Below are 26182 nucleotides of genomic sequence, written 5' to 3' on the forward strand. Positions count from 1 at the left end.
CTCACAGATCCATAATCATGAAGGTGGAATCTAACTATATCGATAATAAAATGTATGGAGCCAGGGGTAGAAACATGTTTTTTTCTGCTGTAAAGTTGGGCATTTTAACATGGGGGTCTATGGAAATTGCTCCTTTCTGCAGCCATCGCCTATCGGCCAATATATGAACTGCAGTGTGTGGCACTTCCGTATTGGCTTCCCGGCTCTACCCCACAGTTTGCCGCTTGGTTCCACCCCAAGCCCCCAGGAAGTGCGCCGGACTCAGATGAAAATATTCGTGGTGGCCAAACGGTGGTACTGCACATCCGTTTGGTTGCCAGGCCCGGAAACACTTTTTCCCATTGACTTACATGGGGAAAGAGTGGTCTGTAAATCGTTGGATAGTTTTTTTTTTTTAACTAAATAAACTACCCAGTATGAACACTTGTATAGCCCTTATTAAAAACATTCGTTCCTCAAGTTGTAAAAATGTGCTAATAACGTTATTCTGAGAATTATTTCCCTCTGTTTTGCTGAATGACAAATTTCATAGAAATTCATTCCTAACAGGCAGTTACTTGGTCGCCTATTAGCAACAATGACCTTGACCTCAATTTGTTAACTTCAAATTTTACCTATAACTTAATGTTTTTAAAATTAAAAACGTTATAAACACTTTTTTGACGTTTCACAGAATGACACTCTAATCTGTGACACATGGTACCACACATGGAAAGGTGTAATTATCTCAAACTTAGGAGCAAAATGTAAATGTACCTTCAATTTGGGCGGTCTTCAGGGGTCCTCTGAGTGATGTCATCACATGTGGCCTGACTAAAGTCATGTGACTATAATTCAAAATGTCCTCTGATCTTTGTTTTACCTAATGACATTCAGGAAAATGTTTCTTTGCGGAACAAAGTTTTTTAGATATTTCTTTATGTTTTTAAAGGTGCATCTTATCAAAACTTTAAAATGTTTATCAAGAGACTTGAAAAAATATGCCGCATAGAATAGTTCATGATTTTAAATTATTTTCATCATTTTACAAACAATTATCTTCATTGACTTTAAGTGAGAACCGTTTTACCGAATGACATCTTACCACTTTAATACTATAAAAATCACCCAATTTAGTATTATTTACACTATTTACGAATAGTGGTCAAGAAAGTGATGTCAGATTAATGCTTTCATACAATATTTAACCATTTTTATACAACAATATAAAATTAACTGCTTGTGGAAACAGATATCTAGGCGTCACGTCACTGACCCAAAACACAATGTACCTGCAACTGTTACAATGACGGCTCGATAATCAGCTCACAGCATAAGCAGGGGTCAAGTGCTATTTTTAGAGGTGGTGTGTGGACCTCACATAGGGGGTTCCGGGGGCAAGCTCCCCCGGGAAGATTTATTTTTAAATATTGAAGTTAAAAGCATCAATCTGGTGCACTTTGAGAGAAAAATATGAAACAGAACTGTAAACAGATTTACTTTTTCTTTATGGATATTTGACAAATCACTCCCTTTCAAACTGTATTCTTGTTTTACTGCCATATGGTATTTCATACCTGTTTTTCATTTATTCTCTTATTTTTTTATAACTATAATGATCATATAAACGTGTGCCTCGGAAATAATTGTTTACATTAATGTCCTTTAGCTCACTGAGCCTCTCAGTCTGACAGGAGAGCACTCTCCTCCACTTTGTTGAAAAAGCTCCTTATATCCGTTAGCGTAGCTCGCTAGCACCATAAGCTAACAACAACGATCTCCGGTACCGGTGCGCTCTCTCTCTCTCTCTCTCTCTCGCTCGCGCACACAAAATGGCTCGTTCCACACACACACAGAGCCGAGCTTGAATGAAATACAGAGACCAAGACGTAATAGTACTGTACTGCATCATATTATTTTCGAATCAATAATTTAAAAAAAAAAAGAAATCTTTTCCTCCTGGTCTCTCGCCCCCCACTTTGAGAACCACTGAGTTATACACAGTGTTTGAAAAAAAGGCAAAGAGCACTTTTCAAGTTTATTTCTATATTACAATGGATAACTTTTAAGCGCGAGTATATGCATTTTCACCAACTCTACATTATTGTTTTCCTGCTCGTTGCTTTATTCATTTTTGTAATCCACATCCTTATTGTTCCAGTTAACTCTCAACATTGTTGTCAGTGAGCAGTGATGCATTAAGCTGTTAAAGAGACAACAACAGAGATTATTGCCCGGACATTCATCCCGTGAACATTCACAGCTTTAATTATTTATGACACACATGTTGCTCCATGTTTTTTGGATGCATATAGCCAGCCATCTTTGGTGACCGTGTCAATATAGGGCTTACACTGCCCCCAGGTGGCCGAAGAAAGACAATGCTGGTTTGAATTAAATTCAGGAAGTAACCTTTTCCTTTGGATTGAAATCGTGTACATTCTTGCAGATATGAAATGAAAAAGACAATGAAGTATTGTGTCCATGTTGAATAACTCAGTCACCCTCAATAATATAATGTGTGAGTTCCTTGACCTGTTAGCAACACAGGAGCATCACAGTGCTTCTCTGAGAGCATCTGCTTACATCCAGGAATCAGCATATAGAGGCAGTGCTGTACGTTTATTTTATATTAGATTAGATATAATTTATTCATAACAAATTAGGCTAAAATATAGAAAAAAAATAGAATTAAATAAAAATAAGAAATGAACATAAACAGTAAACATGTACTTATCCATCTTATTGAAGATATCAATAGAGCACCTAAAGAATACAAAATATTAAATACATTTATTTGATAGGAATTACACATGAGTTTAATATATAGAGAAATTGAAAACCGTCAATAAAAATAGTATAAAATAAATCAACATCAACAGTAATTTGCATAACAGTAGAACATATATATTTCAATAATGTTTCTTAAAGAAAACACAATATAACATATTATTTATTTGATATCAGACATGTGAAAGATCATATACAACTACTGTGCACTATTCTTATTATTTTATTTATTTTTAAACATCTTTTATTTCTTTACGTCCTTGTTACGTCCTCAATAAGATCTAGGGGGAAATGGTGACAGTAAGACACAACAATCAATACAATTGAGAAAGTCAGGGTGAAAGTGAACAGAAGTGTATTTATTTACACAAATAAAGGTTCTTTAAGTGATTGGAAGGAGAAGATAATAGGAGATTGTGCCAAATAGAAATAAATAAATATAACAAAACAAGGCCTTTCTCTAAATCTTCTCCCTGAAACCAAACTCAGACAAAAATCCCTCATCTGACAAGGAAATAAAACACTTACAGGGGCGGCTACAATCTACTAACCTTGTGTGTCTAACATATTTTAACTACGTGATGAGATGTAGAGGGTACCCCAAGCTTACCTAAAACCTCCACCACACACACATTTAACAATACTAATCCCAAGGTCACAGAATAATGAACAAATGTATTGGATCACAAAGAGGCTCTGCAGTCAGCAGCAGGTCTGAGAGAGAAGGATTCCTGGAGGGCCTCCTTTATGACAAGCTCTGCTGATAGGCCAGGGGATCCAATCAGCCGCCACTCTGAGGTGCACATGCAGGTACTGATCAGCTGGGGGGGACACACATAACAAAGCCAGCCCGAAACACAAACAAAACACAAACACAGCCCGTCTGGCACGACACAGTCCTATATCCTGTATTATGTTGCACTGTTGGAGGAGCTTGGGACTTCAGATTTACTTTGCCATATCTACACTCTAGCATCTGTGCATATGACAATAAAGCCCTTGAACCTTGAAGTAAATATTTCATTTGGATACATTATTTTAAATGGATTTATTTACAATTGTACAACAGCAATGCTATGTTAACTAATTATTACAGTGCAAGCATTGAATGCATATTCATATTATATAGGGCCGGGACTCGATTAAAAAAATTAATCTAATTAATTAGAGGCTTTGTAATTAATTAATCGAAATTAATCGCATTTTTAATCGCATATACATATTTGACCTAAGAACAGTGAGAAGCAATTTTTTTTCACATGGATTTTAGTATACCATTAGGCGCATTCACACCGCAGTACTTTTCCCACAAAGGTTCATGAGAATTGAGTTCATGAGAACTCTTTGAACCTGGGGGTGGATTAGGCAAATGAAGCCGCTGACGTCACTTCTTCTTCTTCTTCTTTGGGTTTACTGGCAGGCCGCAAACCACTTCACGGCGTATACTGCCGCCCAAAGTCCCCGGCCGGAAGTCCCCGGAGTTGGGGACTGGCTTCAGTAGAAGCTGCTGGGAGTCCCAGCAGCCTTCCGAGTAAATCGCCAGAACGCCGACACCTCCTCATCTCCACCGCTCCCATGTTTTATTTTGTGTTGCCATAAGTTAGTCTCTCTGCGTTTCTGCGCTGGGCTAATAATGCTAATAATGCTAATGCGAGGATAATAAAATGGCGGCTTCACAAAACTTTTTGGGAGTTTTACGGGGCGTGATTTGCAATCCGCACAGCCAATCAGAAATATAGCTCTTTTCTCACAAGAGAGCCGTACGAAAGTCTCTGCTCTCAGCAGGGACTTTCGTGGGGGTAAAAAGGTTCTCATGAACTAATTTTAGTACCGGCTCTTTTTGGTGTGAAAGCGATAAAAGAGGCTAACGTCCACGCTAGCTTCCACGCTAGCTGCTATATGTTTTGCATTGAGGTGATACTTGAGGCTTGATGTGCTGCGGTGATATGCGAATTCCTTTTTGCATAATTTGCACACAACCGTGCTCTTATCGACGCTTCCATCCGTCCGTTTTTTAAAACAACATTTCCCACTGTTGTTCACTGTGGTTTGTTGTTGTCTGAAGTCATGAACGTTAGTTGGTGCTCCAGTATAATCGGTACGCCTGAAACTCATCCAGTGAGAAACGTTCCGCGGTGCAAAAATAAGTGCGATTAAAATGCGTTAATTTTTTTAACGCGTTAATTTTTGTGTAATTAATTAATCTTAATTAACGCGTTAAAGTCCCGGCCCTAATTATGTAGAATGTAATGATATGTTTAAGACACAGAGTGATTGAAAACATTTCATAATATCTTTACATACAATGTTTACCAGTAATATAAAGGAAGAGGAAGGTGAAAGCTCAAACTTCTTTGGCTGCAGTTGCATGCGAACACCATTGTTGCAGTTATCAGTCAGACAACTCACGTGTTCCTTTAACATGTTTATTAGAAGCAGCATATAGTTGAGTTTGGCGACTAGGCTCGGGCATCATCACTCCACAGATATACATAGCACGATGAGTGATGATTAAATAACTAACCCCCGAGCTGAGGTGGAAGCTGGGGTGGAAGCTGGGGTGGTGGTGGTGGGGCAGCGAGCAGCAGCGACGTGGAGGTTGCTGCAGCAATAGCAGCAGCAAGCAATGCATGGAGAGAGATCTGCAGGTTAAATAGAGCGGCATATTAAGAAGACTCTGATTGGTTGGTTGAAGAGTGGCAAGGGGGCGTTATGTATGAATGCAGCATAAGTGCTCGAGTTGACTGCCTGAACTAGCTCGCAGGCTTTGCCCCATTTATCAGTCTCTGCAGAAAATATGGCCTTACATTTCCAACATAATACAAATTCAACTCATCTCTACACTTTTTCAGTCCCTTATATCCAACTTAATGCCTACATGATGATTGTGTACAACGCCTAGAAGCTGTTTGACTTCCTCCTGGATCCATCTGTCCATTTGTTAACATTATTACTTCTGTCCTTTGGACTGTCTATGTTGTGATTTTGTTATGTTGTTTAATCTGTCCACATAACGTCTATTGCACGTCCGTTCATCCTGGTAGAGGGGTCCCTCCTCTGTTGCTCTTCCTGAGGTTCATAACATTTTGAAACCTGTTAATCAGTGGATGTCTGCTCACCACCTCAAGCTCAACCTTGACAAGACTGAACTGCTTTTCCTTCCGGGAAAAGATTGTCCCACTCTTGACCTAACAATCAACATTGGCACCTCAGTTGTTTCCCCGACTCAGACTGCAAGGAATCTGGGTGTGACCCTAGATAACAACCTGTCCTTCACTGCAAACATCGCTGCTACAACCCGCTGCTGCAGATACACGCTTTACAACATCAGGAGGATGCGTCCCCAGCTGACACAGAAAGCGACTCAGGTTCTGGTCCAGGCTCTCGTCATCTCACGCCTAGACTACTGCAACTCCCTCCTGGCTGGTCTACCTGCATGTGCCATCCGACCTCTGCAGCTCATCCAGAATGCAGCGGCTCGCCTGGTCTTCAACCTTCCTAAATTCTCCCACACCACTCCGCTCCTCCGCTCCCTCCACTGGCTTCCGATAACTGCTAGAATCCACTTCAAGACAATGGTACTTTCGTACCATGCTGCGAATGGATCTGGCCCTTCCTACATCCAGGACATGGTTAAACCGTACACCCCAGCATGTGCACTCCGCTCTGCATCAACCAAACGGCTCGCTGCACCATCGCTGCGAAGGGGACCCAAGTTCCCATCAGCAAAAACACGTGGGTTTGCTATCCTGGCTCCTAAATGGTGGAATGAGCTTCCCATTGACATCAGGACAGCAGATAGCTTACACACCTTCCGGCGCAGACTGAAAACTCATCTCTTTCGACTCCACTTCGAGCGATAGAACTATTAACAAAGCACTTATATACTAATAAAGGGCTGGCTTACCTAAAGCCAGTTGAGTAGCACTTGAAATGTTTTTGCTCTATGAAGCCTGATGTACTTATATGATTCTGTTTTCCTCAAGTTTGTATTTTGTTGGTCGAACGCACTTATTGTAAGTCGCTTTGGATAAAAGCGTCAGCTAAATGCAATGTAATGTAATGTAATGTAATATTTAGAAATATTTTCTTAATAGGACATTTTTGTCCACTAACGGCAGAGGAACCTTTTAAACTGATGCAAAAGGATAAAGGCCAGCTAAACTCATATAAGTAATGCCTAAAATCAGAACATTTGAATGATATGATATTTGGCTATCACCATTCAAATGTGTTGATTGATTGATGATGGTGTATGAGGTGGAGTTCTTGGAGAGATGTTGGAAAGACATTGTGATGCTAGCAGGAGAGACACATTTCAGGGGAGTTTGATTCAAGAACACGTGTCCTCCACTTGTCCCTGTCCTTTTAACATCTTCCCTTCCTCCTTCCCTTTCTTCTCTCTTCACTCCTCTCCTTTGCTGCATCTTAACCCTCCATAGACCCCCCATCTCCCCCATCCCTCCATCTCCGTCATATTTCTTCATTAGGCAGGATTTTTAAACACCTCTTGTATCTCCTATTAAAGAAAGTTCTGCATCAATTACCACGACCAGCTATCAGTCACTGTCACACACACACACACACACACACACACACACACACACACACACACACACACACACACACACACACACACACACACACACACACACACACACACACACACACACACACACACACACACACACACACACACACACACACACACACACACACACACACACACACACACACACACACACACACAGCCATGTGAGCATCCATGTGTCACTGTGGTAACGCCCGGTGTGTCAGAGGAGAGAAGGGGTGGGGGGATGAAAATGGAGAGGTGGATAAGGAACGAACCCCAGCAGGAATGGAGGGAAGCGTGAAGGGAAAAGACAGAAAGAGAGAGGGAGGAGTGAGTAAAGGAGAAGAAATAAGGATGTGTAGCGAGAGTTGGAGAAGCAGTAAGACGGGGAGGGTCAGGGGGTTAAGGATGGAGGGATTGAGGGAGAAGGAGAGAGTAGGTATCATTAGTCCTCTTTAGCTTCCATTATGAATATTAAAGTGAACACTGTTCAGTTTACCCCTTCCACCCCGTGTTGGACTTAAAGACACAAGATTCAGTTCCTTCAAGCACTACGGAAAGATGATAAAAACACCAAATCATAAAAATCGGAAAAATCCAAGAGAGATACAAGGCATGGTATCAAGCTCGAAAGCCTTATTGTCAATGCAGCTAATCACAAACGTATACACATTCCATCTAATGCAAAATGTTGCTGGGAAAGACTGAGTGGACTGGGTACGCACTACAGCACTGTGACCTACGAAGAGAGGTAGGAGAGTCGGGATGAGAGTTAAGCTAGCACAGCAGACTGAAGGCTTTACAAGAAGACAACTATGAAGCTGCCTTTACCTCATACGTGGTAAAACTGCCCTGCACTGATGTTGTCGTTGTGTTTCTATGGAGACAGTGAATAGGCGGAAACGCTAAACTTGGCGTCGCTTACCGCACAAATGTGTCGGCAAACGCTGTGCTCAAAGCTCAAAACATTTCCACTTTGACCTTGTTTAGCAATGAGCTTTCAATGTGCAACCAATCAGGTAACAGCTTTATCTAGTAGCCAGAGCTAGCAGGGGAGGTAACCATAGAAACAGAACATAACAGTAATAATACATGGTATTTATATAGCGCTTTTCCTGGTGCTTAAATATGCTTTACAAGTAAATAAATAAAGAAAAGAATGACAAAATAAATAAAAAGTCCTAGACTAAATGTAGGAAGGCAGTGGAATGGGCAGGGGGATATAGGATTAGCAGTTAAAAGCTAAAGAGATCAAGTGTGTTAACTGGCTGTTTGTATCGCAAGGCTTTGCGTCCAACCTTGCTCATGTGAATGCATTACACATGAAATGCAACTGAAGCTCATTGATGTTAGGAAGAACAAGACAACACAAAAACAGGAGTGCAATTTGCATCATCATTTCAGTTAAACACAGTCCGCCTTCTTTTGTCTAATCAGAGTCCTGCTCTCTGTCTTGCAGTCAGCCCATCAAGTGCAACTGCGCCTGGATATTAGCCAGGAGCAGGCAGAGCAGCTCCTAGCTTCTTCTCATTAGCTTCTCATTAGCATTTGCAAACCAGCTAACTGTCATCACTGATATCTTCAACATATCACTGCCAAAGGAGAGTGTTCTCTCTTGCTTTAAGAGACAGCTACTATTAACCTGTACCTAAACAGTGTGTAGTGTGTAATCTAAATGACTGCCACCCTTTTGCACACACCCCCATTCTGATGAAGCGCTTTGAGAAACTGAAGCTCAATCATAAAAAACATCCCATCCTGCCTGTACCCTTAGCAGTTTGCATGCAGCCTCAACAGATCAACAGATGATGCTGTCTCCACTCAGCCCTCAAAAATCTGAAAAATAAAAACACCTGCATCAGAACTCTTGTTGATTTCAGCTCAGCAGTCAACTCAATCTACCCATGAAACTGACACCTCTCTACTGCTGCACTCTGGAGCCCCCCAGGGCTGTGTGCTCAGCCCCCTCCTGCTCGTACTGTACACCTGCTACATCAGGAGACACGGTTGTTAAAGGTCCCATGTCATGGCCATTTCTACTGATCATAATTCCATTGTTGAGGTCTACTAAAATAGATTTATATAATGCAATTCTCATACAGCATCTCTGTATAGTTTGCGTATTCACTCTCTGTCCTAAACGGCTTGTTGGAGCTCCTGCCCCCCCCCCTCCCTGTGAGACCAGTTGCCGTCTGCGAGACAGCGAAACACAGCCCGAAACTATGGCGTTATATTTGTACCTCTATCCTGAGCACGCAATGAAACATGTTGAGCATAGAAAATGATATTGAGCGCGCACTTGAACATTTTTGAGCACAGAGAAATATATTTTCTCTCATAAAACTCCTGCTCCGTGCGCAAGCAGACCGCTGCACGTGCTACCACTACAAGCAACAGTTACAAGCTACAAAACAGCCACAAGCTACGCTACAAGCCACAAGCTACGCTAGCCGCAAGCTAGTCTGCACGAGCTACGCTACAAGCTACGCTGAAAGCTGTAAGTAAGCCACAGAACACCAAGAGAAAACACCATGCCTGGAGATCAGCTGTGGCTGAACCACATCTAACCAAGCCCTGTAACTGACTGCCTTGTGGACACGATAAGAAGATTTACAGGACATGACAGACTTCAATGAAGAGAATAGTACGCCACAGTGTCAGGTGAGTAATACATTTCTAGTTTTCTGATATCACGTTATTGTTTGCAATGCCTGAGTTTGCTAGCCGGCAACATAGATATAGGGGTAGTTTAAACAAACAGCTAACAAACCGTAGCATACATGTACATGAACCCTTCTGAGGTATTGATTACTTGCTGTAAGCATTAGAGGTGGCAGAATGACAAAACATGTTTTTCTCTCTATCACAATTTTGGCTTGACCAGAACCTGGACCAACTTCTGTTTCTTGTTCTACAATGGGCATAGAGTTTGCGTTAATTTTCAACCGGACAATTTAACAGATTAGGCTAGAATACCGGAAAAGTTAGCAACACACGTTATCCATGAACAGCCTATTAATCCAACGTTGTGGAATTAGAGAAAAGGGGCTTCTTAACGTGCTTTTATCCGGGGTGGAGGGAGTTACATATTAGTTAAATATAACATTGGGGCGTGTGATTGATATGGATTTAGAGTGGATATTTGAGACTTCTAAACAGTAAACAAAAATGTAATTTATGGGTGAGTGTTTTTATCAGAGCCATATTATGTCTTGATGATGGCAAAGGGAGAGGGACTTAAGTGAGAGTGAAAACACAAGGTAAGTTTAAAATAGGTCAGCAATTTCCCATCCTATAGGTTGCTAGATGTATCTAACCCTTTCTCCTGTCTTTGTCTCCCTCTTTCAGCACAAGAACCCCACGGGGATTCAATGGAGCCTGAATACCCACTGAGACCCTCACCCTGACCCTGAGTCTCAGCTCTCAGAGTTTTGCAAGCCTCTCCCTGTTCCTTATTTTTGATTAAACAGACGTTAAGCTTCCCAATGGTGTGATCTTTGTTTAGTGAAAAATATGATTACCTCACATGTTGTTGCTGTTGTTGTCTTTTGTGATAGTTAAATTGCTCCTGCTGACTTGAGCCAGACATTCTTTCCTCCTCTCTGTGTCAGTGGGGAAACTTTAGATGTGTACTCCTTTCTCTGAGCGCTTGGAGCATCCCCCGGCAGCACAGCAACCAATGGGGGAGACTATATGCCAGGACAACAGAGGAAAAGGCACAGACAAACGGCATGACATGCTATTCAATGTGTATTGAATTCCATTTATTTACAATGGATGTTCCTAAAACAACACATGTAACATCATCATCATCATGCTGCTGCTAGCCCTTTGACTCATTGTGCTGTCAGTTGACAATCATTGATAGGCACCTGTGGGTCTCCTGTCCTTTCTGAAAGTCATAAAGATTACATTAGTACTTTAGATTACTTATGTCCTCAATTACCAGGGGATTACTGAAACCACCATGAATTAAAGAAATGGTAGAAATTATTCTAATCTGAATTTTGAAACCTTCCTTCCCATCCCTCTAAATATATCAATAAACATTAGAAAGTGATGCTCCTGACTACCATTCAAGTTTAAGAAGATAATATTTGTTTTAAAGAATTCAAAGCAATAAACAACAGCAACAGGCTCTGTAACAAAGGCAACGTTAGCCTAACATGTATATGTTAACAGGTAAGATAGCTGTTCACACTATGTATATTTTCTACTTTTTGTAATGCTATGTTATTTCTATTTAAGATGTTTACATTTTCGATTGTTTAATTCTAGTCTTTTAACTGTCTAATGTACAATGCCTTGTCTTTTGCTGCTACAGCGTAAACATTTCCCCAATTGGTATCAATAAAGTAGCCTACTTCTTATTTTATCTTAATCCTCAAATATTAGCACATTTTACTTTAAAAAAAACAAAACACATTGATGTAACTACATACACATATCGATATGTTGTATACATATTGCAAATCAAAACCTTTATTGACCACTAATTAGCAAAAATTGCATTTCTATCCTATTATTAATGGATTCAAATCGTGATTCAAATGGCCCGCCACGAACTTCCGGGAACTTTCTGAGTCTCTCTGGACCACGTGACGATCAAGCATTTTGGACTTCCGCTGTCGCAACTCTTCTCTCGACATGGCGCTGGACCAGCCAATCAGAATTGACCTTCTCGAGTTCTCCGATTGGTTGGTTTTGTGGCACATTTGTAACGCTGTGACAACTTGAGCTAGCGCAGGCAAAGCTGAGCGCGCACAGGCTGGAGAGGTCGAGCGAGCAAGGGAGAGAGAGCGCGGTGCAGCGGTCTGCTTGCGCACGGAGCAGGAGTTTTATGAGAGAAAATATATTTCTCTGTGCTCAAAAATGTTCAAGTGCGCGCTCAATAGCATTTTCTATGCTCAACATGTTTCATTGCATGCTCAGGATAGAGGCACAAATATAACGCCATACAAAACCAGCCTGTGCACACACCAGAGATGGAGTACTCGAGTGCTGATTTTCGGGACTCGTGACTTGACTCGGACTCGCGCACTGATTGACGCGACTCGGACTCGGACTCATGAATTCTCACGCACGATGACTTGGACTTGGATTCGGACTCGAACACAGGTAATGATGACTCGTACTCGGACTCGGCTCGGACACTCCTTGGATGACTCGGACTTGGACTCGAGCAAGTTTTCTCTGTAGTCTGATGACCTCTGTGTCCTGGCGTGTGCACCTGCGAGGCGAGTTCACGTACTGGGCGCGCCCCCGCTGCTATACCAGTCTAAAGATGTCCAGAGACACACCCCGCATCGTGCTGTATGCTTTTAAAGATTTTGTTTCCATATTGGGAAAGAGCAGCGCAAAATGCACATTATGTGGACAGAAGATAGAAGAGAAGACTGGGACAACGTCGAATTTCAATCGACACCTTTCACGGCGGCACCCAGAAAAGTAAGTAGAAATGCTATTGTTAGCTTGCTAACCCACGTTAACGTTAGCCACTAAATTGACTCTACAAAGGTTTTAAGATGTCGGGTTAGATGGAGGTAGGGGTTGATATCACATCCTAGGGACCAAGTGCAGTTTTATTGTCTAGATAGATACTGTTAAAAAGCTATACATGTCCTTGGTGATACTGCAGATGATGAGTAGCCTAGCCCTAGCCTACAATGAACGTGAAAATTAGAGACTGAAAATGATCTCCGTCACGGAGGCTCCATAACACATTACTCTAAGGATGGAGTTCATATATATATATATATATATATATATATATATATATATATATATATAGGTAGGCTGTATTGAACACTATCATCAGAGTAATGTGATCAAATCAATAAGTAAAGATTCAGCCGATAACATGAAAGCACATGGCTACTTAACATGCAGAATGTCGTCATTGTGCATGCTAAGTAGCAATGTGCTTTCTGGGGCTTAATCTTTATTGATATCATTTAAACGTTCACTTATTGGTTGTTGGACATTGTGATATTATTAAAAGCAATGTAGAGGAGCTACAGCTACATTTCAACACATATATCCACTAAGATTAATACATGAAGACTTGTGACTCGGACTTGACTTGGACTCTTCTTGGGTGACTCGGACTTGGACTCGGACTCGAACACAGGTAATGGTGACTCGGACTCGACTCGGACTCGGACACTCCTTGGGTGACTTGGACTCGGACTCGGACTCGACTACGACTCTCCCTAGGTGACTCGGACTTGGACTCAGACTCGAAGAGTGGGGACTCGAGAGTGACTTGGACTCGTGAATTGGTGACTTGACTACAACACTGGCACACACACACCCGCAGCCTGGCTGGGAGTTTGTGTGTGTGCTAACACACCGACTCACAGCCTCACCGCGTCCCGCCGTCTCAGGGAGGAGAAATCGGCGGAGCTGCAGCTGAGAAAAGATTGAGTGTGTGTGTGTGAGGAAGTCCACGGATTGGTCCATTTGGACCAATCCACGGACTTAACGTAACGGCTCCGCGGGCGTAACGTAACGGCTCCACGGATTGATCCATTTGGACCAATGGGTCCATTTGGGTATGGGCATGTCACTATACCCAGGAAGAAAACAATGGAAAAAGAGAAATCTCCAATGAGGCGTTCTGGGGCAGCATAGACAGGTATTTTCTGTGTTAGAGTTTTACTCCCTACAGGGTTTACTTTGAGGGTTTGTGAATCTGCAGACCGTTTACATGCAGAAAAACCTTCATAAAACACAAGGGGACGGGTGATAACCATTTAACCTTTAAGTTGGAGGATGACAACACCATCATTACAGTGTTGCCTCCACGGGGAGACTTTGAGGCAGTTTAAAAATAGTTCTACCAGGCAAGCATTGTGACAATGGCACTGTTCAGTCATGCTAACTGATTCACTATCATCCAAGTAACCCACGGACATATTGATGAATGCATAATGAGAGTTGTTCTCCCAGCTCACACACTGACGTGACATGCAACACATTCTCCGAAGTCTTTTTTCTGAACCTGTACACAGATTACCGTTCTCAGTACTGTCAGCAGACTTTGTGAAACAAACTGTCAATATAAAAATATTATGTTTACCATCTGTTCATCTGGTGAGGTGCAAGCCATTGTTATGTTATCCGCATAACATGACGTGCGTCACAGGTATGCATAACATTAGCTGCCTCACAGGACCTGCATTGAATGACTTGGTAACATCATCTGAGTCATACAAACCGCAAAACAGGACCCACATCACATAACCAGTGTTACATGACCTGTGTAACAGGACCCGCATAACATTACCTGCATCACAGGATCTGCATCACATTACCTGCGTCGCAGGACCCCAATCACATAATCTGCGTTACAGGACCCCCATAATAAACCTGGTTCACAGGACCCGCATAGCATGACCTGCGTCACAGGGCCTACATGAAATTACCTGTGTCACAGGACCTCCGCCACATTACCTGCTTTACAGGACCCACATGAAATAACCTGCCTTACAGGACCACCATAATATGACCTGCATAACAGGACCTGCATTAAATAACCTGCATAACATACCTGTTTCACAGGACCCACATCAAATGAACTGCATCACAGGACCCGCGTCGTAGGATCTGTGGCACAGGACCTGCATCACAGTACGTGTGTCAAATTACCTGTATAACCATGGGCGTATGAAGCATCCTGAATGTGGGGGGGACATTCCGAGGCCGTGGCGCATTTCCATTACAGTTTAGGACCTGGGGTAGTAACGCAGTGTAGGCGGGGCGATCGGCTTCACATTTCGCATTGTTCCGTCGAGCTCCCGCTGGATTTTATCATCCCCAATGAGATGTAGGAACGTCGTCACCTCCTCGGTCGACCACGGTGTGCTTTTCTTTGACGTTGCCATTTTTGTAGCTCCTCCGTTTACAAAAATGCCGTGTATAAAAATGCTGCAAGCTTGCTTCTAGATATATATGCGATGCTAGGGATGATCTCGCGCGCGATCTTGTGACGATTCTCTCTGACCAATCAGCAGTCGAGAGTGTTGACGTCACTAGTTCAGCCCTGGCCCTGGTCTGATAGAACCACGATTTTATGGGGCCGGAAAAAGAGGGAAAAAGTACCCGCTAGCCGGTACTAGGCTATATGGTAACGCCACCAAAAACTGGCCTGGCCGCTTGAGGACGGTTAAGGACGCTTAAACGGGGCTACCCGCTGCAGTGGAAATGCGCCAAAAGTGCGGCGAGTGGATAGACCGATTCACGGACTTTCCACATGGTAAAAGTGGGGGGTCTAAACCAGTGGTCTCCAACACGTCGATCGCGAGCTACCGGTAGCTCGCGGGCAGCTTTTCAGTAGCTCGCCGCTCGATTTTCGATTATAGCGTAGTAAGGTTGCTTCTTGATTTTTAGGCCGCGGCCGGACAATAACGTTTTTTTATTTTAGAATTGTTTCTGTCACACAAATCTAAAATTGGTCGGTGACGCAGAGATCAAGGAACAGACGTGACAGCGGCACATCGACACCACACACGGAGCAGTCTGCTTTCTCCACCAACACCAGTCCAGAACCAACAGCAGAATGACCCGCTCTGAATCAGTCCGTGTCGCTGCGGCTCAGAGACAGGGAGGGATTTGTGTTTTTGAAAAACACTCGTTATCGTCATGTCAGGTTTTTGGTGGATTTAATCAAGTCTTGGATTGCAGAGTATGAATGTCCTCTTGCTATTTTCAGTTGATAAATACGTGTGTAAAGTTTGTGAAGGCAGGAAGAAAGCTTCCGCGATCACCGTCTCCTCCGTTCCTCCAAACTCCGCCCCCTCCTGAAAACAAATGAGTGACAGGCTGATAGTGACCCGATAGAAACTTTATTATTCACTTAATCACTGATTGAGATGATGAAGCTAACTTAATCTCATACATTCATGGGATTTATGTAACAGTAAGACAGAGAATGTAAGTGTGCACCCACATGCAGTATTTTAGTTTTTATAATGCTGTTGTAAATACTCCTGTTGACTGCTGTGTTCAGACTCAAGTCATGTGTGTGATGCCTCATTCAGGACATTCAGTGTCCTTTCTTTAACAGAAGGCCGTTGCTAGAAGCTGAAGCTAGACTGCAGAAGCATTAGTTTTTTGTTTTTGAGGATGGAACAATTTCACACAGATATAGGGAGGCTAGACCTATACAATTGATTTATTATGGTTTATAATTTAATGTCAAGACGAATAAAAAGGAGAAGATGGCTGAACTGTTCAGTGTCAATCCTGTGGAGATGGAGATGGAGGTTATACATCTCCAAAATCATGTTCAGCTTAAATCTCAGCAAAACTCACAACATTTCTGGAGCCTTGTAGACTCAGACAACTCTAAGAACATTCACCAAGCAGCACTGAACATGTCTGCTTTATTTGGCTCTACAGACCTTTGTGAAGCAGCTTTTTCTGACACGAATGAAATCTAAATACAGAACAAGACCGACTGATGAACATTTAAATGACTCTATTAGAGTGAACCTAAGTGGGTACACTCCAGCATACACTCTATGGTGGACTCCATGCAGCGCCATTCATCTCACTATAACTGTGAAAAAGAGTGAATGCACATATTTTATACATGTGCCATAAGATGTTTGTACGGTGGTGATTAAGGTGATGTATTTACTATGTGGGCCATAATAAGAAGTGAAAATATTTTCTTTTTTTCTTGGACATGTATGTGAATCTTCAGTGATTACTATGTGGGCCATAATAAATGTGAGACATTTTCGTTTTCTTGGACCTTGATGTGAAGTTAAGATTTTTGATAAGCTTTGGGTATTGATTTCACACGTGTACAAAAGTAGCTTAATTCAAATGATGAGTGCTATGTGAATAAATGTAAGCGATGCGATGCAAGTAGCTCTTGGCCACTTTCATTTTTTCAAAGTAGCTCTCAGATGGAGAAAGGTTGGAGACTTGTCCCATCCAGGGGGGGGCGCCAGTGGGGAGCTAGGGGTTGCTGAAGTATCCCCCAGGATTGCCAAAGCACCCCCTAAGCACCCCCAAGAAATATGTGTTTTTCTTTTTTTTTTCCGAAAATTATTATTATTATTTTTATTAAATTAAATTAGAAAAATTATTGATTACATCAATGCAAATGTGAAACAAACACATTTTTTTTTACCAAAAACATAAAGCCAACACAGGTGATATGATTAGGCCAATGGCCAGCACCCATTCGATTTTTGACCTACCCATAGGCTAAATTACTTTGTGACACTTGAGTGACTTCCTGTTAGCTAGAGCGCCAAATTATTTGCTAACAGCAAAGTGAAACATTTATCGTTTTTTAGTCCTTAAAAGTCCACGTGTGGACACTCAATCAAAACCACCTGAAAGCGAGAGGGATTCTGCACATAATAGCATAGCCTCGTGAGTACAAGTAGCTTAGTTCTGGGTCTCTGTGTTTCATTCAAGCTCTGCTCTGTGTGTGTGTGGCACGAGCCATTTTGTGTGCGTGCACGAGCGAGAGAGAGAGCTTGCGCACCGGTGGGTATCTACTGGAGATCGTTGTGGTTAGCATCTGGTGCTAGCTAGCCAAGCTAACGGATATAAGGAGCTTTTTCAACAACAAGGTGGAGGGAGAACTATCTCCTGTCAGACTGAGAGTCTCAGATAACCTCAGCTCAGGTGAAGTAAAGGACTCTCAGTGTTTAGATAGTTAACTTTAGTCTAGTTATCTCAGTGGGTCTCAAACGTTTTTTTTAAAAAGGGGAGTGATTTGTAAAATATCTATAAAGAAATAGAAAATCTGTTGACAGTTCTGTGTCATATGGATGTTGAGAGATGTATCCATAGATCTCTTAATGTTGCTCTCAAAGTGCACCAGATTGATGCTTTTAACTTCAATATTTAACAAAAAATCTTCCCGGGGGAGCATGGCCCCGGACCCCCCTAGAGGAGGTGAGGACCCTCCTAGAGGAGGTGAGGTCCACCCCCCACTTGTAAAAATAGCACTTTACCCCTGCTTACACCTATATGCCGTGAGCTGATTATCGAGCCTTCATTGTAACAGTCGCGGGTGCACTGTGTGTGTGTGTGTGGGGAGTGTTGCAGTAGAAAATTCAACTGTAGCGCTGGTGCATTAATGGGAAACCCTTAATGTTTGAGCACCCTCTATGAAACGTCATGCTACCCCACAGCACCCCCTAGAGAAAATCTCTGGCGCCGCCACTGGTCCCACCCTCTTATAATGGCTGCGACGCCCATGTGTATAACAGAACTGGATAGACGCATATTTTTGCTTTCTAAGAATTATACTGCATTTCATATGCAAGTATATAAACTTAACACTTGTGAATAATGTTTTGAACTTTTAATGTTTACCACCTGCAACTGTAAAGGTGGCTTCTTTAAGAGCAAGTGTGGCAAATGGCTAGAGAAATAAGAATTCAGTAAGAATAATAACAACCTTGCAAATAAGAGAAAACTGTATTCTTCCTTTAAAATGTTTTTCCTGGTTAAAATGCTGTCAGTCGAGAAATGTGCTGTATTTATCGTTAGATACAGCAGTCATTTTTATCAGCTGGCCTAGAAAAAAAGAGAAAATTGTAACATGTATAATATGATGCTTACATTAAAGGTCTCCTATTATACTATTTTTAGGCATATATTATAGGTCTCAGATATATAAAAAAACTTGTCAATTAAGTGTTTTGCTCAAAATATCAAACAGATCACCCATTGTAGCCATGCCTCATACCCATCTATTTCAGTCTGTTACTAAAGTGCTGATTCTGGGTCTGTAGGTTTTTTTAAAAAGGAGAGAGGAGAGCTAATGCAGGAGAATTCTACCCAAATTCTCAGCTAAATGCTGCCCTGATTAAGCGCCATTTTATGTTCCAAACCACATCACGGATTATTTCTGAAACAGTATGGAGCTAGACAGTGGCGTTTCTATATGTACAAAAGTGGTGGGGCACAAAAAACGTAGATGTCTATATATAAGCTTCTGCAGTGAGGTTCATGGCTGGTGAGGCACTGGCACTGACTCTTCAGGTTTACAAATATTATATTTTGACCTAAATCAAAATATAATATTATTTTCAAAAGCCTCTTTAGTCTGATGCTTCAATTAATTTTAAACAGACAGTTCAACAGAAGGATACCCAAAAAATGTAATTTTATCATTTAAATATTGAATTGTTCTCTCTTAGTAAGATCCCATTTTCAATAAAATTGTGGTCTTACCTTGACTTGAAGATGAAGTCCATTTGCCTATCCTTCTGGACAAAAATCTCTATTACTTTTTTGTAAAAGTCCTCCTTATCTTCTTGTAGTTTCAAAAGTCTATCATAAATCTGATCGATGGATTTATGATTCGAAATTATAAAAGTAGGGTAGACATGTGGATATTATCCGGCTGAACAAAACGTACATTTATCTAACAGCTACGTTTCCCACAGATCTTATTTTGAGCTATTTTCTAAAATCCTATGGAGAAATCTCATTGCTTTTTTGTGGAGGGAAGCCATGCGCAGCTTACTTCCTGGTTTTAGGACGCGTCTCTCTCCTCCTCTTCACACACCACACTTTTAGCGGCACACGTACTTACTGCCAATCAGCTCTGAATTATGTGAGATGACGTATGGTGGGAATGGCAGCTCTATGCCCCTATGGTCATTATTTTTTGCCACACACATTAAATAGGAAAATACTAGTTTTTACAGTCACCGTTCACTTAGACAGTGAGAGGGAGGGGCAGAATCGGGTTTTGTCCCATATGGCTCTAAACAAACAGCTCAATAGGCACACACTGTAGACACTAATTAGAAGAACACAGACTAAAACAGCAATGTACAGACGAATCAGATGATTAAACATGATCTTAAAATATATTTTATATATATTTTAATTTATTTTTTGCATTTTATTGTAATCATTATTTTAATACTTTCTGCTGACACTAGGTGGGGCTGTGCCCTAATGACCAGTCGTCACTGGAGCTAGAATACTTTTTCTCTCACAGGTTTACCACAAGGTGGGTACATTTTATATCCTGCTTTTTTACACATACTCTCTCCAGTACAGGTTAGCTCTGAGTGTTAGCGATGCTTGCTTATGTAAACAAAGACCATATTACGTCCAAAACACGTCGCACGTTGTTTCCGATACAGCAACGTTTCTGATAGGGCCGTGGGTGTAAAGCCAGCCCACATTTCAGTAATGTCGTCATGACCGCAGAAAATGGGAAAAGAGAGAGAGTTGTATTTTCGGACACTTTTTGAGTCTCCTGACACATCGGGGATACATATTTATGTACAAGACATACAAAAGTGAATTTTGCATGATAGGAGAACTTTAACAGTATCATTCTAACAATATTATGCACAGTTTAACACTGTCATTTTTGTGAAACTCCTCAGACAATAGCACAGCAGAAGATGTCTGTGGATCACTCTTCATGAAGAAGACCCTGCTATGTGGTTACCTTTCTTGTTTGTTTGTAGCCTTTATTTAACCAGGTGAAAGCCCCTTGAGATCAAAAGATCTCTTTTTCAAGGGTGACCTGCAGGACATTAGTTACACATGTAACATAAAAACAACAGAACAACAATAAGGATGACATACAACATAATGTACAGGGTACAGTTTACAAACTCTATTTACAGAGACAGGTACCATGAGTATCAAACAGCATGTCACCCAGCTGAGTTTTAAAATGATGCAGGGGAACCAAAGTGCTCAGTTTTAAACATGTTTGCAGACTGTTCCAATTTAGTGGAGCTGCACAACTAAAAGCTTTCTTCCATAAGACAGTCCTAGCACTTGGCACATTTAATAAAACAACATCATGAGATCTCAGGCAATATGTACTTTCAATTCGTCGAGAGATCAGAGAGCAGATATAAAAAGGTAGTTTACCCAACATGGCTTTGTAAATGAACCAATGACTGAGCCTCCGTACAGTTAGTGAAGGCAGACCTGCCTTGGCATACAGGGTACAGTGATGAGTAAGTGCTTTACAGTTAGTAACAAATCTCAGTGCGCTGTGATAGACGGCATCTAACTTTTCCAGGCAATGGGCAGGTGCATTCATATAGATCAAATCACCATAGTCCAGCACAGGTAAAAAGGTCACAGTGACTAGCCTTTTCCTGGCTTCAAAAGAGAAACAGGACTTGTTTCTGAAAAAGAAACCTAGTCTAACCCTCAGCTTTTTAAGCAGGTTATTGACATGAAGTTTAAAAGTAAGACAATCATCAAGCCAGATACCTAGGTATTTATAACTGGTAACCACTTCAAGTACTTGTCCTTGCATAGTAACAATATCCAAAACAGGCTCTGGTGTCTTTTTAGCTTTTGAAAATAGCATTAACTTGGTTTTTATCAACATTTAAAATAAGCTTAAATTCAGCAAGCTGAGTCTGAATAATGTTAAAAATTAGGGCCGGGACTCGATTAAAAAAATTAATCTAATTAATTAGAGGCTTTGTAATTAATTAATCGAAATTAATCGCATTTTTAATCACATATAAATATTTGACCTAAGAACAGTGAGAAGCAATTTTTTTTCACATGGATTTTAGTATACCATTAGGCGCATTCACACCGCAGTACTTTTCCCACAAAGGTTCATGAGAATTTAGTTCATGAGAACTCTTTGAACCTGGGGGTGGATTAGGCAGATGAAGCCGCTGACGTCACTTCTTCTTCTTCTGCTTTGGGTTTACTGGCAGGCCGCAAACCACTTCACGGCGTATACTGTCGCCCAAAGTCCCCGGCCGGAAGTCCCCGGAGTTGGGGACTGGCTTCAGTAGAAGCTGCTGGGAGTCCCAGCAGCTTCTACTGAAGCCTTCTGAGTAAATCGCCAGAACGCCGACACCTCCTCATCTCCACCGCTCCCATGTTTTATTTTGTGTTGCCATAAGTTAGTCTCTCTGCGTTTCTGCGCTGGGCTAATGCTAATAATGCTAATGCGAGGATAATAAAATGGCGGCTTCACCAAACTTTTTGGGAGTTTTACGGGGCGTGGTTTGCAATCCGCCCAGCCAATCAGAAATATAGCTCTTTTCTCACAAGAGAGCCGCACGAAAGTCCCTGCTCTCTAGCAGCTCTCTGCTCTCTAGCAGGGACTTTCGTGGGGGTAAAAAGGTTCTCATGAACTAATTTTAGTACCGGCTCTTTTTGGTGTGAACGCGATAAAAGAGGCTAACGTCCACGCTTCCACGCTAGCTGCTATATGTTTTGCATTGAGGGCATACTTGAGGCTTGATGTGCTGCGGTGATATGCGAATTCCTTTTTGCATAATTTGCACACAACCGTGCTCTTATCGACGCTTCCATCCGTCCGTTTTTTAAAACAACATTTCCCACTGTTGTTCACTGTGGTTTGTTGTTGTCTGAAGTCATGAACGTTAGTTGGTGCTCCAGTATAATCGGTACGCCTGAAACTCATCCAGTGAGAAACGTTCCGCGGTGCAAAAATAAGTGCGATTAAAATGCGTTAATTTTTTTAACGCGTTAATTTTTGTGTAATTAATTCATCTTAATTAACGCGTTAAAGTCCCGGCCCTATTAAAAACATAAGAAGACTTTCTCTGTTGCTCATTTTAATTGCGGGTTTCCTCAAGGATCTAATTCTACCTCCTGATCCTCAGTTGTTTTCTATGTGTGTGCTTCCTCACAGCTAGATCTTTCACAGCCACCATGCCCCTGACCATTGTTTTGTAGATGACAAACAGTTATATGTTACTCTCCAGCCCATTAACACTTAATCCTGTTGCCTAGCTCAACGACATCAAAGCTATTAAAAATAAACAATGATTAACTGACATCATAGCTCGTTGTCCAATAATCTCTACAGAATGAAGGTAAAAAGCTTGGTTCCTTCATTAAGCATATTCATTTGGAACCCCTGTGCGCCTGTGCTTTGTCTTAGATCTGAGGATGCTATACTCGTTGAAGATAGAAGAAGCATAACCCTGAAACACAGAAAATGACTTGCATTAATTATTATGGTAATGTAGATTGCTTCAGGCTATACCATGCATTGTTGCAGGCAACAGCACGATTTAGGTCATTGTGTGTGTGTGTGTGTGTGTGTGTGTGTGTGTGTGTGTTTGTGCATGTGCACGTTTGTTCCTAATAAATGCAATTTTTCTTTCTTTCACTTTGTGTATCGTCAAATTTAGTCAACTCCTGTTTTCCCAGGGTTTCATGCGCTAAACACATTTTTGTTCTTGTTTTTTAAACATTTATTTGTATTTCTTGATTATGTCATATGTTAATCACCTTGTTGCATGCTAATGTCATACATATTCTAGTAGTAGTAGTAGTAGTAGTAGTAGTAGTAGTAGTAGTATTATTACTATCAGTTTGATGTCACAATAACATACAAAATGTACTACGCAGATTGTTAGACATTTTAGGTCATAAGTCTGAGTGTTAAAATGAAGTTAATTTGTTAACCTATAGGTTCAGGAGCATGGCCACGCCTCAACCCCACCTCTAATCACAGCCAACTCTATATATATCCGGCCAAACATCCGGCAACCGTCTGTCTCTATTCTCTCAACCCACCCTCCCTCTCCCTTCTACTCATACGGTTCCCATTCTACCTCATACTCAGCCAAACTCTTTCATCCCTCCACCCATCGACCCCCTTCAACGATACACCCCTCAATCCTTACATCCCGTCATCCAGACAAACCTTCATCCCAACATCTCTACATCCCTTCATCCCTTAATCCCTCCCTTCCCTCATCCCTACATCCCGTCATCTCTACATCCCTTCATCCCTCCCTTCCCTCATCCCTACATCCCGTCATCTAGACATCCTTTCATCCTTTCATCTCTACATCCCTTCATCCCTCCCTTCCCTCATCCCTACATCCCGTCATCGAGACATCCCTTCATCTCAACATCTCTACATCCCTTCATCCCTCCCTTCCCTCATCCCTACATCCCGTCATCGAGACATCCCTTCATCTCAACATCTCTACATCCTTCATCCCTCCCTTCCCTCATCCCTACATCCCGTCATCGAGACATCTCTTCCCTCATCCCAACATCCCTTCTTCCCAACATCCCTCCCTTCCCTCATCCCTACATCCCTTCATCCCTTCTTCCCTTCATCCCTCCCTCCCTTCCCTACATCCCTTCATCCCAACATCCCAACATTAATTCTTCCCTTCATCCCTCCCTCCCTTCCCTCATCCCTCATCCCTACATCCCGTCATCGAGACATCCCTTCCCTCATCCCAACATCCCTTCATCCCTACTTCCCTTCATCCCTCCCTCCCTTCCCTCATCCCTCATCCCTACATCCCTTCTTCCCTTCATCCCTCCCTCCCTCCCTTCCCTCATCCCTTCATCCCTCATCCCTCATCCCTACATCCCTTCTTCCCTTCATCCTTCCCTCATCCCTTCATCCCTCATCCCTTCATCCCTCATCCCTACATCCCTTCTTCCCTTCATCCCTCCCTTCCCTCATCCCTTCATCCCTCATCCCGACATCCCTTCATCCCTCATCCCAACATCCCTTCATCCCAACATCCCTTCTTCCCTCCATCCCTTCATCCCTCATCCCTCATCCCTACATCCCCTTCATCCCTCATCCCTACATCCCTTCATCCCTCATCCCTTCATCCCTCATCCCTTCATCCCAACATCCCTCATCCCTTCATCCCTCATCCCTCTGCCTGTCACCATTCATATTTAACTTGTGTATATTTTCTAATCTCTAATCCTAGGAATCGTCTGGGGGCCCGTAATCAGCCCAAGCAGATCATGCCGGAGATGGTACCCCCACTCTGAGTCTCCCTCTGCACGAACCACAGCACGTCCCGCCAGACCAGAACATCTAATCATCCATATCATATGAATTGATATGGAGGGCCATATCAATTCATTGTTACTTCTTGCAATAAACCTACAAACATCACACTGTTGTGGCGTGGTCCCTGCTTGTGAAATGGCTTTTAAAATGAAATGTGTGTTTTATTATCTAAATACAAAAAATCTCTTGAATCTTATTTTTTGTCTGATTTGGCTAAAGCTTCTAAGTGAATATTTATTATGTGTTTCTTTGTAAATATGCATATCGGTATGTTATGTGTTTTTCTGTGATTAAAAAGTTACAGAGACATAGACAAGGCCTATGAAATCCATGCCACCCTATCTACCCCCTCAGACACAATTAGACCTGACACCAAAGATAAGATAAGATAAGATGAACCTTTAATAATCCCCGAGGGGAAATTCAGTTGTACAAAGCAGCAACAGGGTAAGCGTGAAAAAACAGGACAGCAAAGATTCACACAGATTAATAAAATCAAAAATAAATAAAATCAAGAAAAAATTAAAATGATAATAATAATAAAAGACTATAAAATAGGAGATGAGTAAAAATAAGAGTAAAATAACTGTAAAATAACTGTCAGCATATGTACATATTTGGTCATCTAAGTCAGTGGTTCCCAACCTTTTTTGTCTTGTGTACCCTCTGAGCCTTTTGTCATACCATGAGTACCCCCTCACTCATACGTGCTGATGATCCTTCACAAGTAGAACGTAACTGATTATTGAATGAAAATAACTTTATTTCCTCTCCTTAATTTGAACATCTAATTCTCAGGCATTTTCTTAATTTTAACTTAAATCACTCAATACAAATAAATAAAAATGGATATGTTGCCTAGAAAATAAATAATATAATCAAATAAATACATATGAAATCAAAATAATCAACTTATCTTTGCTATATATATATATCTTGTAACATTTAGGCTTAAACCTGGAGCCCCTTTGAATAAGTCCCCTTTAAACAGGCATTTAAACTTTAATTCAGGAACAAAACACTTAGCAAAATAATATCCA

At 41.6% G+C, this 26182-nt stretch overlaps 1 long non-coding RNA gene across 1 annotated transcript; it reads left to right on the forward strand.

Moving 5' to 3' along the window:
* The first annotated feature begins 12201 nt into the window (after positions 1-12201).
* Positions 12202-25247, forward strand: LOC117536259. The gene is made up of 2 exons (XR_004567529.1): positions 12202-12790; positions 25057-25247. It is a non-coding gene; the product is annotated as an uncharacterized LOC117536259 (long non-coding RNA).
* Positions 25248-26182: the final 935 nt, after the last annotated feature.

The sequence above is a fragment of the Gymnodraco acuticeps genome, unplaced genomic scaffold, assembly GCF_902827175.1.
Source record: "Gymnodraco acuticeps unplaced genomic scaffold, fGymAcu1.1, whole genome shotgun sequence".
Classification (NCBI taxonomy): Eukaryota; Metazoa; Chordata; class Actinopteri; order Perciformes; family Bathydraconidae; genus Gymnodraco; species Gymnodraco acuticeps.